This window comes from Scyliorhinus canicula, chromosome 6, assembly GCF_902713615.1.
Source record: "Scyliorhinus canicula chromosome 6, sScyCan1.1, whole genome shotgun sequence".
NCBI lineage: Eukaryota > Metazoa > Chordata > Chondrichthyes > Carcharhiniformes > Scyliorhinidae > Scyliorhinus > Scyliorhinus canicula.
The window spans coordinates 79234364-79243632 of record NC_052151.1 but is presented as its reverse complement, the minus strand read 5'-3'; positions in this window follow the sequence as shown (position 1 = coordinate 79243632).

The following is a 9269-nucleotide window of genomic DNA, read 5'->3' as shown; positions in this document are numbered from 1 at the left end:
TTGTTGTAACTTTTTTTATAAACGTTTGTAATAAAATACATGAAAACAAAAGGATTAGGAAGGTGATACTGCAGAGGAGACAGCAGGCGGTGCCTCCCAAATTTTAATGTATTATTATTGGGCGGCAAATGCAGAGAAGATTCGGGGAATGAAGCAGTAAGGGTGCGATTTTGTGGGTAAAGATGGAGGCAGGCTCTTGTAGGGGGTCGGGATTGCAGGCGCTGGCAACAGCACCACTGCCAATGGCCCCAGGGAAGTATTCGGTGAGTCTGGTGGTGGTGGCCACGTTGAAGATCTGGAGGCAGTTTTGGCAGCATTTTAGGTTGGGAGCTGGGTCAGCGGGGTGGGGGAGGGGGGGGGGGGAAGAGAGTCAATTTGGGGGAAACTATGGATTCGAGCCTGAGAGGATGGATGCAAGGTTCCAGGGATGACAAGAGAGGAGGATTAAGGAAAGAAGCATCTTTCTCTGGGATTGTGATTTGCGAATTTGGAATTGTTGAAGTTTGGGCTGACGCAGGGCAAGATTTTAGATATGCAAGTGTGGGACTTCGTGAGGGAGGTCTCCCGATCGCGTCTGCCTAATGCCTAATTGGTGCTGTCAGCGGGGGAGGGGGGTTTGGAGAGGGGGGGTCATCTCACTGATTTATGGGAGAATTTTGGAGGAGGACGGGGTGTCTATGGAGGGGGTTAAGGTGCACTGGAAGGAAGAGTTAGTGGGTGGTGCTGGAGGAGGGTCTGTGGTGCGAGGTGCTGCGGCGGGTAAATGCCTCGACCGTGCACGCGACTGGGGATGATACAGTTGAAGGTAGTGTACAGGGTGCACCTCATAAAGTCTAGAATGAGCTGGCTGTTCAAAGGGGTGGAGGATATCTGTGACTGATGTGGGAGGACCCTGCAAACCATGTACATATGTTCTGGTCCTGCCCGAAGCTGGAAAAGGTTTTGGAGGATGGTGTTCAGCATCATCGCAGGGGTTCTACATGTGGACATTGAACACAGTCCCCTAGAAGCCATATTCAGGGTGCCAGACCAGCTGGAGCTGCAGGCAGGTGTCTTGGACCTTTCCTTGCAGATTGCCCGCAGACGGCGGGTTTTGTTGGGGTGGAGGTCAGCTTCTCCACCCTATGCCTCGGCTTGGTAGGGGGGACCTTCTGGAGTTTTTGACTCTGAATGAAGTGAAATTTGCTCTGGGGGGGGAGGGGGGGGGGTGCGAGTAATGTGTTCTACAATTATTGGGGTTTGTTTATCATGCACTTTTGGAGTTGATTACCGTTGACTGTTGAGGGGGGTGGTGGGGTGGGTTTATTGGGTTGTTGTGAATTGTAGTTGAAAATTTGTTGAACAAAAATACTTTTTAAAAAAATCAAGCGGCACAGAAGACAAATAGTATGTTGACCTTCATGGTGGGAGGATTTGAGTACAGGAGCAGGGATGTCTTGCTGAAATGAAACAGGCCCTTGGTGAGACCACACCTGGAATATTGTGGGCAGTTTTGGTCTTATCCGCGCAAGGATGTTCTTCAAATAGAGAGAGTGCAGCCAAGGCTTACCAGACGGATTCCTGCGATGGTGGGACTGACCTGTCAGGAGAGATTGAGTCAATTAGAATTGTATTCACTGGAGTTCAGAAGAATGAGGGGTGAATCACATAGAAAACTATAAAATTCGAACAGGGTTGGACAGGGTAGATGAATGAAGGATGTTCCCAATGGTGGGGGTGTCCAGAACAACAGGTCACAGTCTGAGGACATGGGGTAGAACATTTAGGACTGAAATTAGGAGAGATGTTTTCACCCAGAGAGCAGTGAGCCTGTGGAATTCATTACCACTGGATGCAGTTGAGTCCAAAACATTGTATGTATTCAAGAAGGGGTTAAATATTGCTCTTGGGGCAAAAGGGGTGAACAGAGTTGGATCATCAGCCATGGTCATAATGAATGGCGGAGCAGATTCAAAGGGCCAATTGGCCTATTTCTGCTTCTATACGTTTCTATGACACTGTTTGAAATTATATTTTACCAATTTGGTTTGAAATATCCCAGCACCACGATGACAGGCTTAGAGGTTGAGATTGTTTGGGATGAGTGGACGGAGGGGGGGGGGGGGAGTTGACTCAGGTTGTCTCCCCAGAGCATTCAACTCATTTCCCATGTGTGGACAGGGACCCGAAGCAGCTGCCCGAATTTTGGAAGCTGATTATGAATCCAATGAGGCAGGTGTGCCAGCATTTGCTACTGGTGGAGCAGACTCAGCCACATATGGGGGACTCCCATGTCCATCAAGGCAAGGACAACGCTACATAGCCCAAAGAGGGGACCACTGGCAGCAATAGCCACACCCATAATCAAAAGATGTACACTGATGGGTTTCTCCTCAGTGCTGAAAGGCCCAATACCTTCAGTCCTTGTCATTTTAACTTTCAATGCACTCCTCCAAAATTGCCCTTGCAGTCCTTGGTCTGTCTCAGCAGCATTAATACAACAGCAAACAAGGAGGCAGCCAATAGAAGGCCATTGCTGGGAAAATCTATTGTAAAACGCATCGTCATTAAGTGCAGTCCCAGGTTCTTCCATATTTCACTATCCATCACGGCACCATTGAGAAGATTCTACGCTTTTGGAATGTGTCGTCTTGCCATCAAATTCTGACAAAACTACCACACACGCATAGTCAGCTAAAATGTAAATACAATGAACAATACCATTGGCTCGCAATAGAAGAGAAGTGTGCATCATGAACAGCAGCTGTTAAGGTAAAAATGGGACTTCAGTGGTTGAAAATTGCAGGTGTTTCAATTTCTCTCACTCAGGATTTCTCCTGATGTGGAAATGTTGCCTAAAATAAGAAAGGACAGTTCAAGGTAAAACTGCAAAGGAATTTTGAATATTTCTGCTCTCTTTATGCTAATGAATTCCATTCAAATTGTTTGGAAATGGCAGCTTTTCAACTTGGCTGATTGTGAGTCAGGTAATTAAGATCAATAAAGATAAAAGTCATATGAATTGTTGTGTGAGGTATTTGACAAAATACTGGCTAAGCTCAACACGGTGGAGAGTTAGACTAAATCTTGGGAAAAGATCAGAAATTGACTGAGAAATTATGTCAAAGTACTAAATGGAGATTCTCCATTATTAACAACGGGAATTGTATTGCTTCTAATTTATGACTTAGATGTGGAAACTCAAAGCAAATCTGCAGATCATATAAAATTAGACACCGTTATTGAATCTGAAAAGGCTGTTTTGTAATTTAAAAAGTTAGGTACAATATGTGAATAGACAGAACTGTGGCAAATTAACCTTAATGGAGACATGGGTAAAGCAGTTTGCAAAGGAATAAAAACTTGGCAATATTGGGAATACTGCTGAAACAACCAAGGATATAGCTGAAGAATAGATAGGATCACAGTATATTTAATGCTCAACTTATCTAACCACTGTGGTGCAGCAATCATCAAAGTCAAATCGCTCGATCATAAGTCAGATAAGTCATTTGCACTTCCATTGTGCTCAAGTCAGCCCAAAAAGTGACCATTCCCAGCGATGAGTTTAGAGATGACTTTCAGTGACTCATTATCTGGACAAGGGGGCCTGATGAGAGCTACCCCATCCTTTCCCAGCCAGCCACCTCCCCACTGTCTGCGACCCCAAACTCATTCTCTCTTGCCTATGACCTGGGTCCATCAGCAAACCCTGGCCTGTGGTGCCGTACATCAGTTGCTACTACTACTGGTGGAGAGACAGTGCTGACCAGGTGAGTGCCTGACAGGTGCTTTCCTGATCGACCATCCTCAATGGAGGCAACACGAGGCTCTCTCTGTCTCTGCAATTACTGAATCATAACTGGGCTGTTGAAACCTGCAATAGCATTCAGAAAAGAGTCACAAGACTCACCCTTTGCAGCACAGCACTGAAATAAGAAAAGCCATATAAACTCCAGTTATTCATGTTGGAAAGGAGACAAATAGAAGGGATAATTTGGTATGGAAAAAGTAGATCCAGAAAACGTTATCAAATTTTAAAGTATAGAACATACGAACATAATTCAAATGGGTCAAAGGAAAATGTAGGACTGATGTCAGGAAGTTCTTCACAAAATGATGGAATGAGCTTTCTAGTGAGGAACAGAGGGGAAAATGGGAAAGCAGTTGTATGGATAAATGGGCTAACAGAAGAAGCACCCGCCTCATCCATGTTCATTTTGTGATCAGTCAACAGTGATTAAGAAACGCAAACAGATTTGAATATTACATTTTATTGTAGGTTACAGAAAGAACAATTAATCAAAGTGAAGAAGATAACTCACATGCAGTTTAGCCACTTTTGTTCATAACATCTAAATGAATTATTCAAGTAAACGACAACGTTCTAGCAGCACTGACACAATATATTTCAGTTCAAAGAAAAAATAGCACAGATAGGTTATTCAACATATTCACAAGAAAAGCAAGGTTTCTCAGTAACAGAAGAGGAGAAATAGAAGCAGTTATAAAGTTTGAAGCGATCAGCCTAAACACCAAATTATAACATCTTTTCAAAGTATTTCTGCATTAAAAATGTATTTTTTTTGCACATTCAGCTGCTATTGAAAGAATACCAAAAGCACCCTGGTAAATTAATGTGATTTGCATTCTGACCAAATATTATTCATTCTTGGGTCTAAAACTAATAAAATAAAGCTGCAAACGAGACAGGTAAAGGACATTTGAAATTTCAGTACCTTTCTCTCATGCATTTGCATTTGAAACGTAAAATAGGTATAGTTCCCAAGAATGTTTTAAAGTGCATGCATAGTAGCATCTCCATGTTAAATAACTCAGCTATTATGGCCAAGAGTTTGCTATCTTTCATAATATTCTCTGTTCAATACACTATTTGTTAAATATAGCCACAATTTACTATTTCAAATGAAAACGTTAAAACACCCTATGAAATATTTGCTATATTATTGTATCAGCATATACAATCAAAAATAAATCATGAATTGCCATTTTGTTTCCATAGGGCAAGCTACCTTAATGCGATAACTTCTCAGTATCTAGGCTTCTACAATTGTCTTCTGTAATAAGGGTGCTAATCTCAGTTGAGTTAAGGCACATAGTTGGTGCAGTGCACAACAAACAGGTTCAATCTGCATTGTTATATCTAACCTAATAACATGAGTGAGGCACACAAAATGCTGCCGCATCACCAGCTGACACTATCGGAATAAAATTGGATGCTCCAGTTTCCTGTTATGTTCAGAGTACTACTGTATGTCACAACAAAATGAAGAATGTGTGCCATTGATGGATTATCTCATTGACTTGACTTCCTGATCACACTGGGTTAAAGTAAAGTTGAGAAACTCGTTAGATTGGACTAATAATACATTAAAACAAGTAGAAGTAGAAGATCAGATTTTGCTGTCAAAATATTGGTGAGGCAAATGACGCACACTATTGTTTATCTGTAAATAGTCCCGGAACTTCAGGCAGGAACCTGATATACAGTCAAATGTGAATTTGATGTCTGAGTTGCCCATTCCATTGTTAACTTTGTGAAAACTGCACTTTTCTGATACCACATTGCACAGAATGTCACAAAGTTGCTGTATTTGCAGAGTAGGTGTGGACTAAATCTGTCTCACACATCTAGGCCAAGTGTAATTAATTATTTATTAATTAAAAGAATAAGCACTCTTTTAACAGTAAGTGTTAATAACTGCCACTTAAAATAGTTAATTTTCAGTTCGAAAGAGGTCAAGTGTAATGCCGCATTTCTTCAGGTTTTAATTGTTGAATGTTTTGAAAATGTAAAATTAAAAACATGTTTTTAAAAGTTTTTCTTTGTTGATCTTTTTCTCTGAATCCAATTGTTCTTTCTCTCTTCCTGATTTGGTATTCAATTTATCTCTTTTAATTTAGTTCCCCCACTTCTCAATTAGTGAAGGAGTTACCTTGTTTGCTCCAGTTCCAGATAACTTGTTTCCCCCACTGTTTCCAGTCTGCATTTTTAACATTTTTAAGTGCAAGAAACCCTTTGAACTGAAGGGCCAGTTTGAATGTTTAAGTTTAACAGATGGTGGATATTGTTGGATGTCCTGCTCAGCAAAACCTGGCCCAATGTGTAATTCAGGAAGGATGGATTAGCTAAATTTTGTGAGTGCGCATATTTGCGGCACAGAATTCTTATTAACAGTCGACATGTAAAACATCCACCAGCATTTTTTCTTAACAGATGCTCATACAGGGTATTTTTTTTTAAACATTGTCTGCTCTTAAAGATTTTGGCATTTCAGTTCTTTATTCTTTTTAATAGGGATATTATTGTTTGCTGATATTGTTTATTGGATGCGACCACAGATCATACAAAAATTTTGGGGACAGATGTGTGACAAAATCTATTAAATATTTTTTAAATGGTACTTGTCTTTTTCAAGTATATATTTGTTTTGCAGCTCTCATTTAAATTTAAGAGTTAAAACAAAGTTTCATTTTCTCTGTTCCACTGCATCTCCTAAAGATTTTGATTGGTGTGTCTGACATCTGCCCAATCAATTCTGCAGATAACAGTAAGAGGTCAGGCCAGATGCCCCGTGGTAGCAAATTGCCGCACAAGACTCATTTGGGCTGATGTTTAAGGGTTCAGGTTTGTCCTTTTTAGCACAGGAAAAGCACTTTTGTTCTTCAATGTTCCAAATGTAATTACTGTAAAACTATTTATGTATTTAACACTATGCACATATCTCTTTACAATTTTTATAAAACTGACTGCCTGCATATAGCCCAAGCCACAATTTGGTGTAATATTCATTCTTTGACCTCCATAAGTCAAAACATAAATCACTTGGGGTCATGTGGCCTATTCAGTTGGATGTAGCAGCAAAAGTTGGTTGTTTCACCCAGAGTTCATTACATAGATATTGAACATGTAAAAGGCACACTCTAGACAGTATGAAGCAAGGAGTCACAAGAATTAACTCAAGGAAAATATCAAGTGAGAAATCTAAAAATCATAATAATGTACATAGATATTAGATTCTTCATGCTTGCTCCAAAACTTTGGCTGAAGCCAGATTTGGCCAGTGGTTATAAGAGATGTAACCTGGCAGCACATCATCTACCACAACATTGAGAAATTCATTCTCGCAATTAGGTGCAAATGGCTCCAACGCGAAACACAACAGAGCCGTCACTATATCTAGTGGGTCATATCCAGATGTTGCAGTGGCACCAACATAATACTACTATGCTGCCAGGGTATTAGGCTGTATATGCCTTCAAGTCAAAACAAGTGATCCAAATGAGGTTTTACAGCAATCAATCGTAGGTTTCATGGTCACTAATACTGAGACCAGCTCTCAGTTCCGGATGTATTAATCTAGATCTGGTGGGATTTGGACTCAATGTCCCCAGAACATTCGCCTTGGCCTCTTGATTAGAAATCCAGTGACATTGCCAAAACGCTACCCTGCTTCCCACATGAGCAAAAACTGGAGGTTGATTGATCCTCAAATGATTAAAACAAAGGAATGTTTGTAAAGCATTTAATCACAACTCTCAATATATAATGAATTGAATTATATTTCATAATAAACGGTAGCATAGTGGTTTGCACAATTGCTTCACAGCGCCAGGGTCCCAGGTTCAATTCCCAATTTGGGTCACTGTCTGTGCGGAGTCTGCATGTTCTCCACATGTGTGCGTGGGTTTCCTCTGGGTGCTCCAGTTTCCTCCCACAGTCCAAAGATGTAGTTAGGTGGATTGGTCATGATAAATTGCCCTTAGTGTCCAAACTTGCCCTTACTGTTGGGTGGGGTTACTGGGTTATGGGATAGGGTGGAGGTGTGGGCTTGGGTAGGGTGCTCTTTCCAAGAGGCGGTGAAGACTCAATGGGTCGAATAGCCTCCTTCTGCACTGTAAATTCTTTAACTATCTATGATTATGTGGCTCAGATGATTGTGCAATCACCTTCAAATATGCTACAAGACACTAATTGTAATTTAAAGTTTTAGTTAAACCAGAATATATTTCTAATTTATGAAGCAGTTTTTTACTACTCATGTTGTACTCTTTCCTAAACATACTGGGCGCGATTCTCCCAAAACGGGAGAAATCGTAAGGCTGGCGTCAAACCCGGGCGGGTTTGACGCCAGCGTGCCCCTTCCCGACCGGGAACCGATTCTGGTCCCCGGTCGGGGCTAGCAGCCCGACGCCGCAAGCTCCGGCATCACGGGCTTAACGAATTTCGTTAAGCCCGCTTGCCGGAGTTAGCGCCGGCTGACGCGTCATATGACATCAGCCGCGCATGCGCGGATTGGAAGACTCCAACCTGCGCATGCGCGGATGACGTCATCGCGTATTTGCGCGAAACCCGCGCATGCGCGGGCCGGGATGCCCCTCAGCCGCCCCGCGAATGGATACTGCGGGGCGGCGGAAGGACAAATAGTGCGCGGGCATCGGGCCCGCGATCGGTGGGCACCGATCGCGGGCCCATGGCACCCTTGGCACGGCCGTGGTACTGCCGTGCCAATCGGTGCCATGGTTATAAAAAGCGAGTTGTTCCCGCCGTTTTTACGAACGGCCAGACCAGGTCTGTTTGCCGTTCGTAAAAACAGCGTAAAGGGCTGGGACTTCGGCCCATCGAACAACTGTGAATCGCTGCCGGCCGTAAAAAAACGGCGGCAGCGATTCGTGTCGGGAGTTGGGCGGGTGGGGGGGGGGGGGGGGGGGGGGGGAGAGAATAGCGGGAGGGCGGGAAAAATGTCGGGAAGGCCCTCCCGCTATTCTCCGACCCGTCGTGGGGGTCGGAGAATTTCGCCCACTATATTTTAATCCTCTTCCTCAGTCAAATTATTTTATAACAAATGATTAAAATGTCTGTAAATGCTAGCAAATATCCATAAATGCTAGAAAGTACATTTTACAGCAAATATATTTTTGTGAACAATCGTGAGGTTTTCTGACAGCCTTTGTTCAGTGTTAGCAGTCTCATGGTTGAGTCTTGATTTTTTGTTTTGTAATGTATTTTACATAAAATTGATGTAAACCATTAATGAGCCAAATACCTTTCATAATGGTTTAAGCTCCCATACACGATGCTTGAGAGTACATAATTTAGGTTGAGACTTCAGTGCATTACTAAGGAATTCTACCCTTTCAGATGGATCTATAAGAATCCACTGCATACAAAGAGCAGGGTATCCCACCCATGGTGTCCCAGACAATATTTATTCCTTATGCTACCGTGGGCGGCATGGTAGCACAGTGATTAGCACTGTTGCTTCACA